This window comes from Halichoerus grypus, chromosome 14 (assembly GCF_964656455.1).
Source record: "Halichoerus grypus chromosome 14, mHalGry1.hap1.1, whole genome shotgun sequence".
NCBI lineage: Eukaryota > Metazoa > Chordata > Mammalia > Carnivora > Phocidae > Halichoerus > Halichoerus grypus.
Window position 1 is genome coordinate 80,909,749 of NC_135725.1, and position 21,278 is coordinate 80,931,026.

General features: G+C 42.6%; 1 long non-coding RNA gene across 1 annotated transcript; it reads left to right on the plus strand.

The window, feature by feature from the left end:
• Positions 1-90: 90 nt before the first annotated feature.
• Positions 91-20,478, plus strand: LOC118545497 (uncharacterized). The gene is made up of 4 exons (XR_004922126.2): positions 91-194; positions 3,021-3,157; positions 16,561-16,714; positions 20,339-20,478. It is a non-coding gene; the product is annotated as an uncharacterized LOC118545497 (long non-coding RNA).
• Positions 20,479-21,278: the final 800 nt, after the last annotated feature.

A 21,278-nucleotide genomic window follows, 5' to 3' on the forward strand; every position in this document is an offset into this window, starting at 1 on the left:
CGGAGCCCGGAAGAGGGTGGCCGGGCCCCGGCCTGCTAGCCACGCCCCTTCCTCAGCCCTTCCCTCTGGACTAGTCACGCCGCCGCCGAGGCCCGCCCCACTGGCCGTGGAGCCTGAAGGGGCGGAGGAGAGCGCCTAAGCGGAAGCGCAGTCGCGTGCTCTCGCGTCCTGGGGAAGTTACTGCGCAGGTTCAGGTGAGGTACGACAGGGTCTCGAAGGGCTAAGCTTGTCACTTTGTGGACTTTTTACTCTGGTTTCTCTTCAGATCGCATAAATCTTTCGCCTTTTTACTATTTTTAATGCCAGCGAGTACTACTTACTGGACGCTTGTGCTACACTGGCCACAATGCTAAGCACACATTTACTGCGTTCACTCAACATGTATGTATTGAGCGATTCGTACGAAGCAGTGAACAAGGCACACTAGGTCCAACAGCCCCAGGAGGTACTTATCCCCATTTTATCAATGGCGAAACTGAGGCTCATGTTGATCAAGTCACTGGTCCAAGATCATGCAGCTAGAACGTGGCACTTTCAGTGTTTCATCTCTGTCCTTTATAACCTCTCTTTGATGGGAGGAGAAAAATTGTGACCACATATTTCACAATTTAACCACCTCCCACCACCCCTCCGCTCTTCCAACTTGGTCTGCAATTATCATCTTCCCAGAAAGTTTAGCGCACCTCAGCACAAGAACCCTTTGACTTTCGTGGAACCTCGACACTTTGGCCTTGTGTTTGTGGAGATACACGCACGCACACACATATAAAGATATTTATATAGTTCATATTTTACAACTAAATTGGTATAGATGAATATATTAATGTTATACAGCAAAACATTTTCTTTAACCTAAAAGTTCATCTTTCTTTTCCGACCTTAAAAGCACTTAAAACATTTTTGTGGGTCCCTAAAAGTATTGTGGGCCCCAGGCACTGTGCTTGCACCTAATGGATAAGACTGCCCTCCCTCAGGCCACCAAAATGAAGTTCAGGCTCTCTCTCTTGGCATTGAAGAGCTTTCATAAGCTAACTTTGCCGTAGGTAAGTGAGATTTCTTCGAAAAGTGTATGGCAGTTTACAAATCTCTTAATTTCAGAAAGATCTGGGTGTGAATCCCTGATCTTCAACTTACTAATGATTCACCATTGGGCATGTCACTTGATTCCTCAGATCCACAGTCTTTTCTGCAAAATAAGGATAATGATGGTGGGTGCCTATCTCACATGGGTCCTGTGGAAATTAAATGAGATAATACAAGATGCTTGACATATAAGTTTTTAATACATGGGAATGGCTATATTTATAATTTCTTTTGTAAAAATAGGTGTTTTCCTATTCTTTATCTTTTTCCAATATAAGGTTCTAATATAAGGTTATGTTGAAATCCCTTCTAGCCCTATAGGTCTATGCTTCTATTCCTATATTCTTTAATTCCGATAAGTATAGTTTGTTTGTGGTCATAATTTAACATCTCTGAAATCAAGAAATTTGCCTGTGCCAAGTAAAGAAGAAAGCTGTGCAACAATTGCCATTACTTGTCCAGCTGTGAACTTAGGTCTGGCTAGAAAGTTTCTGTATATCCAATTGTCACCTGAATTGAAACCTAGCTAATGCTTATTGAACACCTAGTGTGAAACGGGAACTGACCTAAGAATCATGTATACTTTCTTATTTAATACCTACAACACCCCCACAAAGTCAGTGCTATATTTGCCCCATTTTATGAATGAGAAAACTGAGTGTCATATAAGGCAAAGACTTTATAAAAGACATAAAAATTGGCAGTGCTGGGACTTGAATTCAGGCACATGTGACTTGAGAACACCCATTCCTAAGCACCATTCTATACTTCATCCCTTATTTCCACTTGTAGCAGCTTAGGTGTAGATCCCTGGTTGTTACTTAAGTCTCTGTGGAAGACATTACCTTGGATGCAGCACTGAAGAGAAACATTGTTGTGAATGCAATGTGCCTATTACATGCTAAGCAATACAGTTGAAGACTATAGAAATTGTCACTTCTTGTAATAAGTCACAGAATTTTCGAAGGAGGACTTATGACCAATTGCAGCATAATTAGAACTGTTCATTGGATGCCTATCAGGGTTTCTAGTTAACTTTTTTTTGTTTTGTTTATATGGAAAGAGATGTATACACAAAATATTGAGTGTAGCACTGTTTGTAAAAGACTAGAGACTATCACTAGAGAGCTGTTGTCATACATTTTAATACATCCATACTGTGGAATGTGTGCAGCAATTAAAGACTGAGGCACATGAGTGTGTCCTGATATGGAACAATCTCTAAGAAATACTTCAAGTGAAAACAAGAAGGAGAAAAGTAAATAGTATGCCAACATCTGTTAAACTATGTAAGGAGGTGGGGGGGAAATATATATATATTTGTGTAAATGGACATTGAGAGGGATTTTTCCTACTGTCCTGAAACTGCTGCTGAGGCCCAACTCTGGAAACCAAAAAGTCCATAAGGAACCCACTACCAGTGACTGGAACTAGCTATCTTCCAGGAGAACATTTGAGGAGCCATTGTTCGAGAAACCAGCCCTTCCACCAACCCCTACCTCCACTCTACTACTCCCCACCCATTCTCCATTCCCACCCCCTCTCCCCACAGACAAACCATCACCACTAATCAGTGGAAAGAATGGAGAGTTGAGAGGGAAGTCAGGCTTAAGGAAAGACCAATGTCCTAGAAAGAGACTCATCCCTTCTTCTCCCTCCATGAGGGAGTGTATCACTTCCTAGAGGCAAGGGAGGAAGACTCCAGGAGAATCACTAGTGAAGACTGGGTGTGCCTATAGAAAGAGGAGACTGGCAACCCCCCAGATATCTGTTTGGGCATTGGACTAACTGATAAGCTCTGCCCCATTGTATCCTTGGCAAAGGAAAACACAAGAGAGAGACCACATGGCAGGGAGCTTTGGATGGCATGGTGGAGGGCTCTAGATGGGGGGGGACTGAAACTGCCCCACCAACCCACACATACCTTGCTCTTTCAGTCCTAGATTGGAGTGCAGCAAAGAGATGTTCATCATCGGGATGTGGCATGAATGACACAAGCTGGCAGTCAGCTGGAAGATAAAGCAAATTGATGAGGGGTCACCCCTTTCTTGGGAGATGAGTGGGATCACTCGAGGTACTGTTGCTTTGTCATATCTACTCATTCTTGTTACATTTTTACCTGTTTATATATTTATAATTTCTTTTGTAAAAATAGGTGTTTTCCTATTCTTTATCTTTTTCCAAAGGCTAAACATTTGAAGTTACTTTCAGATCTATCATGTTTATTTAATAATAATCTCCTTATTGGTTTTAAAGGCTTAATTTCATTGGTTAATTTTGTTTATTTATTTTAGATTTTTCATTCATTGTTGTATCTTGGATTATAGATTTTTTTTTTCCCTCTCTCTCTGTCTCTCTCTACGCTTACCCCTTTTTGTCTAGTGGTTTTGGAGTTGCCACCATTCCAGAACCAGATATTAAAATATTGGTATTCCAATTCCTGGGTAATATTGAAGATACAGCAAAACCAATACAATTTATACTCTGAATTTTATTACCGTGTACATGTGCTACCTAATTGAAAAGCCTAATGTATTTTTAAGTTTAGTTGGTTACTCTCCAGTGATAATTCAATTAAGTAAAAACAAACAATAAAAATAAACTACTACGTCAACCAAAAAAAAAAAAGCAATTGATGAACTTCAAAATTTAGCAGATCGACAGAGAAGTAAAAATCAACTGCATAAGACTCTTTAGTCTCTGGATAGGAGAAAGGATTAGATGCAAATTCATGATACAAAAGAAGAATGATGCATAAATGTAAGGATACGTATGCATTCTACTCAATTGTAAAAGAAATATTGTGACTGTTTAAATAGTCCCCCCTCCGACATACCCCCCCACCTTATACCAATCCCCCCAAAACATAATCCTCTGGCATCATAGCTTATTAGGGCATGATTTCTAAAGTTAACAACAACAGCAACAACCACAAAATTATATAAGGTGAAAAGTGTACTTAAAATTTTTCAGGAAAGCTCTGCACTAGAGACTGATTTATCATCTCTTAGTTTTCCTCTAGTGTCGGATCTGATAGCCATCTCTTTGGCTGACCACCAGAAGAAGTGGGTGGTTTGGATTTAGAGGCCATGTTACATGAAAAAAATGTGCATCTTTGAACTTTAGAATCACACTCACTATGGCCAAATGAGCACGCCGTGAGATCTACACGAAAACTGAGATCTACTAAGAAAATAACAGATTCAGCTCTTTTATCACATATAGAGTAGTATTTAAATTTTCTTTATTGCTCTGTTGACCTTTACATTTAGTTGAAATAATGTAAGTTAAAAGCGTGCGTGATGTGACACAAGTGTATCAAACTGATGGTGACTGTCACCATGACACAAATTTGGCAGGTGCTGTCAAGAACTGGAATTTTACCCTAGTTGCAAGCTGAAAGTTTAACCTAATGCAGTTTCATGGATAGAAGCAGAAGACACGAAACTTCTGGGTCAGAGACAAAGGACTATATTCTCCACAACACAGCACGCAGCATGAACGTCAACACTTCTGCATCCGTTCTTGGCTGTCTGAACACACAATGTGTTACAGTAAAGGAACTCTGAGCTTAAGGAAACCAAATCTTTCATAGTGGAGAGTAAGCATTTCTGCCCTTTGCTCTGGAGGGAAACTATCTCTATCTTCGAAGGCTGTTTGCTAAACAAACATCCTTGAAAAAATAGTCTGGGTTAAACGACAGTCGGTGCCTCTGCTCACAAGATGTGCAGAAACAGAAGAGACCCATGGAGGGTTGTCTTCCAGCAGGGGCAAGATTTCATTGTGTTGTACTACATTTGGTGAGTGAGTGAGGGGTATGCCGTAGACGAAAGAAGATGGTTTTGAGAACCACAGTGACTTTAGCTCCATTTCTAGCGAACATTTTATTAGCCATGTGATCTTAGTCAAATTACTTAACTTCTCTGAGCCTCAACTACATAATGGAATAATAAATGTATCCCAGTGGAATTGTTGTTCAGATCAACTGAGAAAGTCTAGCTGAAAGTGTCAGGCACAGTATCTGGAATACCCTAAGCATTCAACAAATGCTCAATCCTTCTATCCTTCCCTCATTCACTGATTCCCTCATACATGTCAATCAGGTGCCAGATCCTTCCATCCCTCCCTGAAATTGGGAAGCAACTTCTTGGGTTCCTACCTGTGTTAGTTAGGATACATGGGGTTCAGATGCTGTAACTAAGGGACCCAAAAATGACAGAGGCTTTCACAAGTTAGAGGTTTACTGCTGTCTCACAAGGAAGTCTGGATAGGTAGTCAAGGGCTGATATGGCAGCTTGAAGGTGGCCATTTTTCAGATCGTCCTTGGTTGTTGCACTCCTACCCAAAAAACATAGCTTCCATCTCATGGTTCAAAATACTTACTTCAGCTGCCGCCATCATGTCCCATTCCAGCCAGCAGAAGGGAGGAAAAGAAGCGGTTAGTAAGGGCCTTCCCTTTAATGTATGACCCAGAAGTTGTGCTCATCACTTCTCATTACCTCCCATTGATGAGTCATGTGGCCACACACCTAGCTACAAGGGATGCTGGGGAATTTAGTCTTTATTCAGGGCAGGATTATTATTAATAGGGGGAGAAAAGAACAGACACTGAGAAACAACTAGCCATTTCTGCCATACCACCTTTCGCTTAAGAGGGGGCAGGCATTAGACCTCGAAGGCCTGGGGAAGTTGGAGTTACACTCTGAAGTCACCAAGGTAAAGATTGGAGCCAGCAGCAGACCATGAAATTTTTCCACCAGTGTAATTCCCCCAGGATGCCCCTTTTGAGCTCTCTGAGGGACTCTGAGTAAATGGCATCCCATTTGCTTTGCCTGCATTCTGAACAAGCTGGGACATAAAACAAAAAGGAGCAGAGGGGAGCCAGTAAAGATCACCTTTACTAGTGATAGTAAACCAGGTTGGAGAAGAAGCTTTCAGGGCTGGTAGCTGAAGGGCACCACTAATAGTGAATTCCAGAACCCGGCTGCAAGACCAGGACAGCCCCCACGGCTAACAGGGGGCAGAGCCCCAGGAGTAGCTCCCTCCCAGTAAGAAGGAGGACAATGCTGAGTTGAGCACAACCAGGTATTCTCAAATTTACCAAAGGGAGTAGTTCCTCATCTACCCAGGAATGGATAAAGCAGGGAGAGAAAGCAGGAAATGTGCTTAGAAAAAACCCTTCCCCATTGAAACCCAGACTGGAGAAAAGGGGGTTCCCCTCTACCATCCACAATGAACACAGAGCAAGGCTTAGAAATAGCGGAGGAAGCAACCATAACACAGCCAACAAATACAAGAAGGACCCACACTGACAGGTCAGAAATTATCCGACACTGTAATTGGATTTGAGCCCCAGCCTGGCCTCTGAGGAGCTGTGTGTCTTTGGATAGGTTCCGTAAAGTCTCTAATTCTTCATTTCCTTGCCTCCAAAAGGAGGAAATAGGAGTGTCTAATTCCTCTGGTAGTTGTGAAGAGAAAATGAGGTAAAGCATGCAAAGCTCTTTGCCGAGTGCCTGGTAGTGAATGAGCCCAGGGGAAATGGTAGCTGCCATTATTATTTCTGAGGGCCAAAATGAATAGCTCCTGGAGCAGTTTCTCCATGTAAACTGGGAAAGGAAAAAAAAAACAAAAACCTTTATCTGCTGTCATGGCATTCAACCAAGATCAGAAGGGTTTCTGCCGAATAATAAAAATAATTGGGAGAGAAGGAAGAGGGGAAGAATGGGAACAAGGCACCTGAAGGCTCAGCTGGTCAGAAAGACTGACTGGAATAGGGCCCGGGGCAAACTGGGCTGGGCCTTCCCTTTCCCATACCTGCTGTGCCACCCCAAACATTTTGGGAAGGGGCAGAGGAGGGATGGAGCCCACCTATTTGAACCTCCCTGGCATACTCTGGGGTCCAAGTAGGTGGGCTCTATCCCCTGTCAATCCCCTCCTTAAGCACCCGCTCCCTGCAAAAAACCTCACATAGCAGTTAATATTTTGAAGGTTTTTATGGATGGTACTTCTGTTTAAAACTTTAAAATCTGCTGGATAAGGGAATCTGAGGTCTCATAAGTTCTGTGTTCTCTTACTGAGAAAGCTGTGAGATCCGTTTGGGAGTGAGCACACATCACAGTTAAGGCATTCACTCACCAGTGATTCACTCTTCAGTGACTAATGATTGCACTTGGACTTGAGCTCCTCTCTCCTCCTGTCCATTGGAGCCCCTCAGGGCCTCCTTCCTGTTTTTCTGCTCAGACTCTTATATTGGCAAACCAGGAAGGGTCTATGGACACCTTTTTAGCCAAGCCTCCATTATGCAGAAGAGAAAACAGAGATCTGAGATGTTAAATGACTTGCTCAACAGTCACTCAGCAAGCGGGTTCAGACCTGGGACTAGAAACCAGACTTTGGATTGCTAATCTATTGCTTTGCCAAGACTTAGATCCCAACTCCACAGCCTATTAGCTCTCAGACTTAGGCAAGCTTCTTAATCTCTCTGGACCTTAGTTTCCTCATCTGTAAAATAGGTATGGTAGCCCCTAGTTTATTGGATTGTTGTGAAGGTTAGAAATATATCTAAAATTCCTCTCCGCCATAACCCGCCCCCCCCTCATTCCCACCCCTCTTGGGTGCCCAGGGTGTCCGGTCACTTCTGGAGGACGTCCCTGCAGACTTCAGGCCTAATTCTGCGCACTGCCTCTGGCTTCACTGGGGGGAGAGGTGCTCTCCCCTTCCTCGTAGTGCCTCAGTGTAGGTGAGGATTTAGTTATTTTAGAATCCCCAGAACACAGTATCTGTGACACAAGTGAAACTTTTGAGAGCAGATAGACATAATTTTAATGGATTATTATGCTTAAAAATCTTTATCTCTCATTCTTCGATCTTGCCTAAGATTCTTTTCCCATCCAGATATTGGAGAGAGAGCAGAGAAAAGGGTGTGTGAAGGAAGAATTCTTTCTTGCCTTCATTGTATTCTGGGTTTTATAGGTTTAATGTCTGACCTCCGTCACCCTGAGCTAAGGAAGAAGGGTACCATTTCTGTTGGATTACTGTTTATACCTGATACAAGTATGTACAAGACATAAAAACAGAAACAACAAACAATCTGCTTCATCAGTAAATGAACACAGGGCATCTGGGCTTTACTAAGGGACAGATGCCTTCAAACAGTCTCTGTTTTGGGACAATAACTGAGGTCACTGGTTTTCAAATCTCTTGGGACAACTACTTTCTGCTTCCCTGATTCCCACATCTATGCTGGTATCAAAATGAAAAAGCTGGCTGACCAGAGCATTGCGGACAAGCTCCACAAGAGGGTGTAACAGGCCCACACCAGGCCAGCTCCCCAGTCAGAACTCCTGGACTTTGAACATTGGTCCCAGTTGTGTTGCTCACACGGATCTGGTTTGGCAGCAGTATGTCCTCCGTCTCTGTTTTAGTTCCTCTCTTTTCCAAACTCGGGGAAGTGGAGAAGCTTTTGGTACTTGGTGTACTTGGATTCAACTCCTGGCTCTGTCATTTATTTGCTGAGGCGTTGGCAAATGAGTTAGCATCCTGACCTGTTGTATTAATGATTGGTAACTTTTTCCCAAGGCTGGGGAATCACAAAAATATAGACTCTTGGTGCAAGAAGGGACCTTCAAGATTGGCCAGGAGAATCTGCACATTTCACAGATGGGGAAACTGAAGCCCAGGCTAGACCAGAACCCAAGTCTCTGAGCACTTGAACCTATACTCTCTCTGCTACACCCAGCTGCCCCCTTCAAATACGCATGAAACATAAAAGCATTCATCGGCGAACAAATGAATGAAAGATGACCAGCAAGTCCACGCCTTTCTAGAGCAAGGGCTGTGGATCCAGACAGAAACACAGAGAACACGGAATGCTGCGTCCATCATCCAGCTCCAGGGGTGACTAACTGGAGCAAGTTACTTCACCTGTGGTGCCTCACTTTCCTCATCTCAACAGGGGAGAGGGGAAGTAATTGGAGTTACTAATGGTACCTACCTCGAAGGGTATTGGGAGGATTCAGTGGGCTCACACATAAAGGGCTCAGCTCAGTGCCTGGCACCTAGTAGGCAATGATGCAGTGTTAGTTCTTATCACCTAAGCTGTGTAACCTTTCCGAGCCTCAGTGTTCTCATCTGTAGAGTGGGGGTTTTATATAATGTTGTGGGGAGGATTAAGTGGTACAACATATAAAAGACCTCAGCAGGGCACCTGGGTGGCTCAGTCAGTTAAGTGTCTGCCTTCAGCTCAGGTCATGATCCCAGAGTCCTAGGATGGAGCCCTACATTGGGCTCCTGCTCAACGGGGAGCCTGCTTCTCCCTCTCCCTCTGCCCTTACACCCCTGCTCGTGCTCTCTCTTGCGCACACTCTCACTCAAATGAATAAATCTTAAAAAAAAAAAAAAAAAAAACCCTCAGCATAGGACCTGACTCATGGTAATGATATAAAATATAATCTATAATACGTAATAATAATAAATATTACTCTATCCCCTTCCACAAAGTAAAGAATGGCCATTTCTAAGAACAAACCTTTTCACCCATTGCTGGTGTGTTAGTTGAGACCTCATCTCTCTCCCGAACTATTGCTGCAGAGTCCACATCTTAGGAGGAACGAGGGATGCCACCTGGGAGGGGATGCCAGCCAATTGTTGCCAGCCTCCTGGCACACAGGTTCCTTATTGTATGCTTCCTACAGCAGCGGTCACAAACTACCACACACTGGGGAGTTTAAAACAACAGAAATGTGTTCTCCCACAGTTCTGGGAGTCAGGAATCTGAAATCAAGACGTTGGCAGGGCCCTGCACCCTCTGAAAGCGGGCTGAATCCTTCCTTGCCTTTTCTAGCTTCTGGTGGTGACCGTCAATCCTTGCTGTTCCTTGGCTTGAAGCTGTATCGTTCCAGTCTCTGCCTCTGTCATCAGCCACATGGCATTCTCCCTCTGGTGTATCTGTGTCCCTTATTCTCTTCTTATAAGGACACAGTTCATATTGGATTAAGGGCCTCTCCTGCTCCAGCATGACCTCATCTTAATTGCATCTGCAAAGACTCTATTTCCAAATTAGGTCAAATTCACAGGTAACCAAAGGTTAGGACTTCAACATACCTTGTGTACAAACACGGTTCAGCCCACAACGCTTATTAAAAGATTTTCAAAAAATTTGAAATTTTATGAGCTCTTCCAACTTATTAATATCTATAATTTACATATAAATATATTAACATGATTATAAGAGATTTTATTTCATTTGTTCATATAAAATTAATGTAATATTTATTATTATAAATATGTACGTTCAAATTATATTAATAAATTATTAATTGAATTATTCAAATTATTCATAATTTGTTGACTGTTAGAACAGTTAATTAAAAAAAAAACTAGAAGAGCCAAACAAAACATTTCTGTGGACCTGATTGGAGGTGCTCCACAGAAGGTGCTCGGACCATCACTTTTCAACCCCTGGCTCATGGGCTGTCAGGGTGGTCTTCCTACAAAGTAAATATGATGATGTTACTCCCTGCATGTTAGCCAATAGCCGACAAATGGCACATTCCAAAGAATGCTTCCAGCTACATCTCCCTGGTCTTCTTGGGAAGCCTGTGCTCAGGTGTAGCTCCCCTGTCTTAACCTGACCCAGAACAGACCTTCACTGCCAGGTCTTTGCTTGTGTGTTTCCTCCAGAAAGAGTCCCTATCTTTCCCACTCCCCACCCCCAACAACCCACCCCTGAGTTCTCTCTGCTACTCATCATTCAAGGCCCAGCTTAAAAGCCACTTCCTCTATGAAACCTGCAGACCCAATGGTGTCCTCCCACCCTGGGGTTCTGTAGGACCTTACTTCTGCATTTGTAGCACCTTCCCCAGTTTTTCTGGTGTTGTAGTAGGGTTGTACTGTTAGCTGCTTCTCCCACGAGGCTAGAACTCCTGGAAGTCAGGAACTTACCTTGGTCATTGTATTCATTTGCTGGGACTGTAACAAAAATTCTTTGCTTGAGCAAACTGTAGTCAGCCTCCTGAACCTTCTCTTGGACCCGTCTGTGCATTCCCTTATGAAATCCAGTTTTAACAAGAACCGTGCTAAGTCATGTTAGCAAGAACCCCCCACTCTTGATACCTGATCACGTTCACTATCTGATCAGGTTCCTCATCCTCCGCCATCCATCAAATGATGTCCAAACACTGGGCCTGTCTTCAATAAAAATCCGTTAGGTCAATTTAGCCAGTACCCCGCCACACACACCTCCTGATGTTTCCTCTTAGTAATTTTCCATCCGCTGACCCCACGCTACTCCCTGGCTACAAATTCCTAGTAGCCCATGCTCTGCTTGGAGTTGAGCCAATCTCCGCCCCACTGTAAAATCCCATCACAGCCCCTGTACCTAACACTATAGTCCAGAACGAAGGCTGCCTTACCGTCATGAACAAGTGTTACTGAATATTTTTTTCATTAGCAGTGGCCATAACAAACATCATAGACTGGGTGGCTTTTAAACAACAGAAATTTATTTTCTCACAATTCTGGGGGGTGGAAGTCCAAGATCAAGGTGTCAGGGGGTTGGTTTCTTCTGAGTCCTCTCTCCTTGGCTCGTAGATGGCCAACTTCTGCCTGTGTCTTCACATGTTCTTCCCTGTGTGTGTCTCTGTGTCCCAGCTTTCCTCTGCCTGTAAGGACACTAGTCATGTTGGATTAGAGCCCTTCCCCATGACCTCATTTTAGCTTAATTACCTCTTAAACACCTTATCTCCAAATACAGCCACGTTCTGAGGTGCCGAGGTTAGGACTTTCAACATATGAATTGAGGCTGGGACACAATTCAGCTCATACTGTCATTTAAAAAAAATTTCAATAACCCAAATAATATAGAAATGTATTATTATTATTATTATTATTACTACTACTACTACTATCTCAAACAATACAGGTAAAGCTAAAGTCCCTGTTTCCCTACCTGACTCCACCCAGTGCCCACTGCTACCAGATCTATTTCTTTTTTTTTTTTTCCAAAGATTTTATTTATTTGTCAGAGACAGAGAGAGACAGGCAGAGGGAGAAGCAGACTTCCCATTGAGCAAGGAGCCCAATGCGGAACTCGATCCCCGGACCTGATTCCAGGACCCCCAGATCATGACCCAAGCCAAAGGCAGATGTTCAATCGACTGAGCCACCCAGGTGTCCCTACAGATCTGTTTCTAAGCCTTTGTATATGTGGGTGCACATACATGAAGATATAGCTTCACTGTTTTTTCTTTTACATAAATAAGATCATGTTGTCCACTTTGTTTTACAAATCCTCATCTTCTTCTTATTTTTTAATGTGTGTATCCCAGCGCTGCCCTGACCCAGGGCTTAAGCATGTTGAGAACATTTGTTGAAATACTGAAAAGAATGAAGGCATGGGGCGTAGGTCTGCTGTGAATTTTCTGGCAGCCGCCTAGTATTATAGAGTCTCATTTTCCTTGTATGTAAAGTGGAGGACAGTAATCATAATACTCAGCTCCTCATTGTTTGGCATTTAGCAGTTATCCTTCGCTTTAGTACTCAACCAGTACTGTCTGAACATCCATCCCCCATGACCACCAGAAGTCCAATATCCTTATTCAGTTTCACTTCCTTGACATTTCTGAGAATCCAGGGAGCACTTCCATTTTGCACAAACCCATCCTGGTGGGTAGCTCATTTCTGCGGACCCAGTGGCTTTTCTGCTGCTCTGCCTGCACTCTTCTCTCTGCTTTTCTTTGCTTAAGCAAAGACCCAGACTAGTAATTCATTTCCCCAAAGCACACCGAACACTAGCTTAAGGAATTCTACCAATGCCTCCCTGATAGCATCATTATCATCCTCATCATTATCACCATTATTATCTCTCAGAGAAGCCTCTGGATTCATTTCTGCCTACATAGCCCTTTTGCAGGTGAGGAATTGGGGGTTCAGAGAGGTAGAGGAGCTTTCCCAAGGTCACTCAGCTAGTTGGTGGGAGAGCAGGGTCCTGTCCACAGCATTTTCTAGGGTATGGCTAGTATAGTGGAGGAACCACACCTCACTGAAGCTGTTTTACACAAAGGCATTAAGGAACTGAACCGCACATGATCTCAGGGTGGTGGCATTGAGCCCCACATTGAGCTCTGTGCTCAGGGGGGACTCTGCAGGAGATTCTCTCTCCCTCTCTCTCTGCCCCTCTCCCCCGTGCTCTCTCTGTCTCTCTCTTTCTCTCTCTCTCTCAAATAAATAAGTAAATCTTTGAAAAAAAGTAATAACCACATTGTAAGGCAGTTACTCTATTTTCCATTATCTTCCATTCCTTCTGATTAAATTCAGGAAAGCCTCTCATAGTATCTGATTTCCTTGTAAAACTTCTCTAACATGTGCCAATCTCCCTTTTTAACAAAGAGAAAGCAGGCGACAGTATCTAGCTAAAATTTAATCACACTGTTCTGTTTTCCTTGTATTTATTTTTATGGAAATGATGTTGATTTCCCATCTACGTTGCCATATAAATGTCCTTGTTATTAAAAGTGAATAGACTGGGGCGCCTGGGTGGCTCAGTCATTAAGCGCCTGCCTTCAGCTCAGGTCATGATCCCAGAGTCCTGGGATCGAGCCCCACATGGGCTCCCTGCTCAGTGGGAAGCCTGCTTCTCCCTCTCCCACTCCCCTGCTTGCGTTCCCTCTCTCGCTGTGTCTCTGTCAAATAAATAAATAAAATCTTTTTTTAAAAAAAGTGAATAGACTTACAGAAAAATATTAAGTAAATAGTAGTGTAGGTAGTTCATTGAAATGGCAAAATTGTGCAATTTGGGGCCTCAAGGCTGGGGAACACTGCACATAATAATGAGGAACTTAAGACTGGATGCCAGAATCCACTGCCTGGCCTGGTCTCCTGGGTCCCAGGGGAGGGGGATGGCGCCTCTCTCCCCAGTTCCTGGCAGGGACCATGAGGAGATGCCCCTCGCCCCAGTCCAGCTCCAGCCCCAAGAAAAGCCAGTTGACATCACAGTACTCCAGACCTACCAGGAGCTCAGCCCTTCCTTTATGCTGCCTTATTATCCTAAAGGGCTCCATTTCAAGGGGGATCTCCATCTCTCTTCACATAACAAAAGTCTCCTAACACTGTTTTTCCTCAAACAAAAAAATTGCACCCCTCAAGTGCAATTAAAATGGCAGGCAGCTTTGCAATGGCAATTTATTAAAGGTCTGTAAAGTCTTAGGTCACAGGAGTAGCCTCCCTTGCCTGGCCCAGCCCCCAGATGGGGAGGGGTATGCTAATGCCCCAGTTCTGAATGAAGACTCTTCCTAAAGCCCAGCCTTTGCTTGATCTTGGAGCTGGCTTGTTCTGTTCAACATGCCCACTTTTCATGGGCGAGCCTTCTTGGCTTGGCATTGGAGGCCCTTCACCATCAGTCCAATCTGGTGAGGTAGAAGCTCATTGGGCCAGGACTTTGGATTCTGGGATTCTAGTGCTAGAATGATCCCTAATTTGCTCTGTGACCTCTGCTGTTTCCCTCCCCTCCCCAGGCTTGTTTTCCCATCAGTAGTAAGAAGGGACCAGAGTCTCTTCCAGGGCTGATTTTCTGTTGGCTGTGGCTTGAGGCTGAATTAATTGATCAGCTCAAGATCAAAGAGGCTGAAAGAGCCAGCAGTGAGGTCCAAGCCTCATACTTGACCACCCCCAGGCTGGCCATGGAGAACTTCAGGTTGTTTTGGGCCTGAGTGCCCTATCTCAGGAAAAACAGGTCTGCTGGGGACTAAGTTGGCCTCCCCGCTTGCCAAGGGGTTTCCTTACCTAAATAACCAACCACAAAGCCCTACAGAGTGAGGAAGCTGTTCACACTTGACCTCTTATGACTCTCCTCCCATCCCAAATGACTGGTTCCAGCAGGAGAATTTTCTGTTTTGTCTTTTAAAAAGGAGAATTTTTTTTTTAACATGCCATAAAACAGATGTTCTGCATGAAAATGTTTGGACAGTATAGAAATGTATAAAGAAGAGACTCAGAGTCAACTGAAATATTATTTACGTACCCCTGCCCGAGACATTTTTTTTTCAAGATTTTATTTTTAAGTAACGTGTACATCCAATGTGGGGCTCAAACTCACAACCCCAAGATCAAGAGTTGTACGCTCCGCCTACTGAGCCAGCCAGGTGTCCCCTCCCTGAGATATTCTTCATAAACATTTTTTGTGTTCATCCTTCTAGGCTTTCTCTAAAAGTATAAAGACATGTATCTTCATAATGAGGAGAGGATGAAACTAGAAATACTGTTACAAATTTTTAAAAGGCAATATTGTGACTCATACAAATATAAAAGGAGCACTTGTCAAAGATTGTATGTAACTCAATAATTAATGAAAGAAACAGTCATAAGCTAAAACCAGTTCAAAGGAGAATCAGATAGATCTAGATCTAGATCTATATATAAATTTGCTAATAGATGCAAAGTTGGTTATTATCTTTAGGGCAATAAAGTGGTGTTTGGAATTATCTCGTAAATTGTACATTTATAGGACAAGATCAATTTGCGTTTCTGTGGGCAAGAATAATTTGTATTACCATCACTTTTCTGTAACTTACAGGGTTGTGAAATAGTCTGGTCAAAGACAATGAAAGACTCAGACCCCTGTAGAATCAGGTAACCCCCAAAGATAGCACTCAACATATCACTGAAACAACACTCCATAAACTTTCAAAATTTTCACCCAAACATATATTATGGTTATAATAGCTCATATTTTGGGGCTGCTCACTATGTGCCAGACACTGTTGTAAGTACTTTATAGTATTAGCTCATTTAACCCTCACAAGACTATGAGGTAGACTCTATTGTCACTCCATTTTTACTAATGAGAAAACTCAGATACAGAGAGGTTAAGTCATTTGCACAATGTCACACAGCTAGGAAGTGGGGAAGCCAGAATTCAAACCCCTGTTAAAGAACAAAAGTTCAACCAAGTAAATTTTAAAGATTGAATTAGCTTTATGAATCAGTTCATGAATCGGGCAGCTTCCCATCTAGCAAGTAGAGGGGAGCTCCAAAGGGCTACAGAAAGGGAAAGGTTATTAAAGGCAGGGCAAGGAAATCATAAACAGAAGAAAGGATTATTTTGGGTGAGGTCGCCTTCCTTTGGGGACAAAAGGGTCTTATTAGGTGGATTACCTCATCTTGTTTTGGGGGATGGAGAGGGCCCATGTGACAGATTACCTTACTGGTGCTGACCATACGATTCCTGACTGACCAGTTAAGACTATCTCTGAGGGAGGTCAAGACTGCAGTGAGGTTAGCTACTAAGCCCCAGTTTGGTGACATGGCCTAGCATAACTGACTCTATTTTGGGCGTGCGGTTTTCTTTTTAACACCCCTAACTACTACAGTATATTATCATTTATCCAACTTTTGATTGATAGACATTTGGGTTGTTTCCAGTTTTTTTTTTCAATAATGAACATTTCAGTGAATATCTTCATCTCATTCTCTACTTTTCAGAATTCCTCCAAGTGGAATAGCTGGGTTCAAGAATATGTGCATTTTACATTTGATAAATGTGGCCAAATTGCCCTCCAAAAAGCGGAATCAATTTACACTCCCATTAGCAGCCAGCTTAGGAGAGTTTATTTTCCTACATCTTTGCCAACAATGAGTAAGTACATCAATCTTTTCAGTATTTGCCTGTCTGATAGATGTAAAAAAAAAAAAAAAAAAAGGAAAAAAAGGTTTCTTGGTGTTATTTTAATTTACACTTCTTTTTAAGGCAAGAATTCTTTAGGACTCTTTTAGATGGATAATTATCAGTGCCAGAGATCACTTTGCACTCTCTCTCTTTGCCCCCCACCCCCACCCCAGCATAGAGCTTTAAACTCAGAGTGAGGTGCCCAGTGAGAAAAGGACCTGTCCAAGGCCATCCTGCGAGTCAGGGGTGGACCTGGGACTCTCCTCAGGATTTTCTGATTTCTTTCAGAAATAAATACAGCCTTTCTTATGAGCTTCCCTGACACCAGTGTTGTTTTTAGTCTGAATACCAGTGGGAATGATGGGAACCCAGCAGAGAAGTAAGTCCTTTGGGTTAGTCAATCAATGGAGATGATATAATTAGTAGGCCATTTGAAAAACAAAACAAAACAAAAACCTGGATTCCTACCTCACCACAATGGACCAAACACTTAAATGTAAAAAAAAAAAAAAAAGTTGGAGTGCCTGGGTGGCTCATTCGGTTAAGCATCTGCCTTTGGCTCAAGTCATGATCCCAGAGCCCTGGGATCAAACCCCAAGTCTAGCTCCCTGCTTCTACTTCTCCCTTTGCCCCTCCCCCTGGCTCACGTGCGCTGTCTCTCAAATAAATAAATAAAATCTTTTAAGAAAAAGGTAAAATCAATAAATAAGTAGACTATAAGAAAAATATGAGTAAATTAGTTCTATGATTTATTTATTTTTAGTTCTATGATTTATAAAACAAATCTTAAAGAAAGGTTTAACAGATTTGACTACTAAATGCTTTAAAACATCTATGTGGCAACAATCAACAACAAACCACCACAAATGAGTTTGAAAGACAAAAGGAGAAAGTACACAAGATCCCGCTTTTTTATTTTTTTTATTTTTTATTTTTTTAAAGATTTTATTTATTTATTTGACAGAGAGAGACACAGTGAGAGAGGGAACACAAGCAGGGGGAGTGGGAGAGGGAGAAGCAGGCTTTCCGCTGAGCAGAGAGCCCGATGCGGGGCTCGATCCCAGGACCCCGGGATCATGACCTGAGCCGAAGGCAGACGCCTAACGACTGAGCCACCCAGGCGCCCCAATCCCACTTTTTTAAACAAAAAAAACATATGTCAGAAATCACTTAGGCATTCACCAACTGTTAGACCAGTTATAAGACTGAAAAAGATAATGCCTGTGAATGTGGCTTACGCAAAGGCATTTTTCCTCAATGTAGGCATGGTTGTTAGGATCGCCTTCATGATCTTCCTAATTTCCACTGATGCAGCCAAAATCCCTGGAAAAGCGTAAGACAGGGGTGCAGGTATGAAGGGGACGTGGGGGTGTCTTTGAAAATAACCATACTAGATTTGAATCCTGGCTCTGGTGGCATTCGCGGGTCTGTTAGCCGGATGTATACTGTCCCTTATCTCTTCATTTGTAAAATGGGGCTAGTGATACCCACGTCTCAGAGTGTTTCTGAGGAATCAATAAGATGATGAATGTGGACTACCTGGCACAGAGCCTGGCACTTATTAGACAATTTAAAAAAATGTGTGTTCCCTTCCCATTCGCTTCTTTGAGAAGCTGCAGAGATTTCCTGGACTCTTCATTCAGCAATGTTTATTTCATCCCCATGCATGCAGGGCACCATGCAGGTGCTGGGGAGACCAGTGTGAATGTGAGAGAAGCAGTTTCTGTCCTTTTGGAGTTTATAGTCTAATGATGACATTGGACATGGACCAGATAATTTTGCAAAAATGAATTCTTTATGGCTGAAGCAGAGCTTTGAAGAAAAGAAACACAGAGTGCAGCAGGAGCCTTGGGAATGTTCAGGAAAGGCTTCTGAGGAAGGGATCTGAGGGATGGGGGAAGTAGATTGGTTGGAGCTGCGGAAGGTGGACCAGGGTTACCTGGAGAAACCAAAGGAAGGCCAGTGTGACTAGAGCCTGGGCAGGGCATTCCCAGCTTGAGAATTCCGATTCTCACATCCCAGGCAGAAGTTCATCCCAGTGTCGGTCTGGACATTCTATGGCCAGGAGCTCAGTACTTAGGTAAGCTGGCCCGTCTGGAGGATGGTTGGTGCACCCAGAAATTCAGTTGCAACATGTTGGCTACTGTACCACTGCAACCAGGAAGTCGACAGCTGGTACCAAGTACTTGGTCTTAACCTGAAGCAATCAGTCACTCTTTTACCAAGCCTCACTTTCCTCTCTGGCATTTATCTGTGTTGTAGTCACCTGTTCTTACGTCTTCCTCCACTGTCTTTTAAGCTCCCCATCAGAAGAGAATGTGTCTTTTTCTTCCCTCTGTCCCCAGCTCCTAGCACAGCCCTTGCACATATAAAGTGCTGTTGAGTGTTATGTTTGTTGGATGAATAATAAATGATGCTTTGCAAAGATTTAGTCATTTGATCTTAGGTAAATATTAACCCCCAATAGTGTTTTATTGAGCATCTACTGTGTGCCAGGCTCATTACTGATATTACCTCATTAAATTGCTTTTTAGAGACTGTCATTATTTTGCCTCCATTTTCCCCTCAGCTTTATATTTTAAGAAATTCAGATAAACACCCAGTAGTGCAATTGCTGGGTCATAAGGTAGCTCTATTTTTAATTTTTTGAGGCACCTCCACACTGTTTTCCAGAGTGGCTGTACCAACTTGCATTCCCACCAACAGTGTAAGAGGGTTCCCCTTTCTCCACAACCTCTCCAACATTTGTTGTTTCTTGCCTTGTCCATTTTTGCCATTCTAACTGGTGTAAGGTGGTATCTCAATGTGGTTTTGATTTGAATTTCCCTGATGGCTAATGATGATGAACATTTTTTCATGTGTCTGTTAGCCATTTGTATGTCTTATTTGGAGAAGTGTCTGTTCATGTCTTCTGCCCATTTTTTGACTTGATTATTTGTTTTTTGGGTGTTGAGTTTGAGAAGTTCTTTATAGATCTTGGATACCAGCCCTTTATCTGTAGTGTCATTTGCAAATATCTTCTCCCATTCTGTGGGTTGCCTCCCTGTTTTGTTGACTGTTTCCTTTGCTGTGCAGAAGCTTTTTATCTTGATGAAGTCCCAAAAGTTCATTTTTGCTTTTGTTTCACTAGCCTTTGGAGATGTATCTTGATGTTAAAGAGGTTACTGCCTATGTTCTCCTCTAGGATTTTGATGGATTCCTGTCTCACATTGAGGTCTTTCATCCATTTTGAGTTTATCTTTGTGTATGGTGTTAGAGAATGGTCGAGTTTCATTCTTCTGTATATAGCTGTCCAATTTTCCCAGAACCATTTATTGAAGAGACTGTCTTTTTTCCATTGCATATTTTTTCCTGCTTTGTCGAAGATTATTTGACCGTAGAGTTGAGGGTCCATTTCTGGGTTCTCTGTTCTGTTCCATTGGTCTATATGTCTGTTTTTGTGCCAGTACCATGCTGTCTTGGTGATCACTGCTTTGTAATATAGCTGAAATCTGGCAATGTGATGCCCCCAGCTTTGTTTTTCTTTTTCAACATTTCCTTGGCGATTCGGGGTCTTTTCTGATTCCATACAAATTTTAGGATTGTTTGTTCCAGCACTTTGAAAAATGTCATTGGAATTTTGATCGGGATGGCATTGAAGACACAGATGTAGTGAAAAGAAGGGCCATATGCACCCCAATGTTCATAGCAGCAATGTCTGCAATAGCCAAACTGTGGAAAGAGCCGAGATGCCCTTCAACAGATGAATGGATAAAGAAGATGTGGTCTATATATACAATGGAATATTACTCAGCCATCAAAAAGAATGAATACCCAACTTTTACATCAACATGGATGGGACTGGAGGAGATTATGCTAAGTGAAATAAGTCAAGCAGAGAAAGTCAATTATCATATGGTTTCACTTGTTTGTGGAACATAAGGAATAGCATGGAGGACATTAGGAGAAGGAAGGGAAAAATGAGGGGGGGGAATCGGAGCGAGAGATAAGCCATGAGAGATTATGGATTCTGAGAAACAAACTGAGGGTTTTAGGGGGGGAGCAGGGTGGGGGGATGAGTTAGTCCGGTGATGGGTATTAAGGAGGGCACATACTGCATGGAGCACTGGGTGTTATACAAAAACAATGAATCGTGGATCACTATATCAAAAACTAATGATACATTGTATGGTGACTAACATAACATAATAAAATAAAATTTAAAAAAAGAGATTCAAATAAACAGAAAGGTTGGAAGAACTGTACAATAAACACCACACACCTCTCATATAGGTCCACTAATTTTGCCATAGTGTTGTAGCTCTGTGTGCATGTATGCACGTACACACACACACACATTTATCCTCTGAACCATTTAAAAGTTGCAGATATGATAACTCTTCATGCCTGAAATCTTTAGCATGTGTCTCCTAAAAATAAAAACACTTCTCTACATAATTGTGATGTCATCATCACACTCAATAAATATAAGATTGATAAACTAATACCTAAGAATGGTCCATGTTCGAATTTGTCCAGTTGGCCTGATTATGTC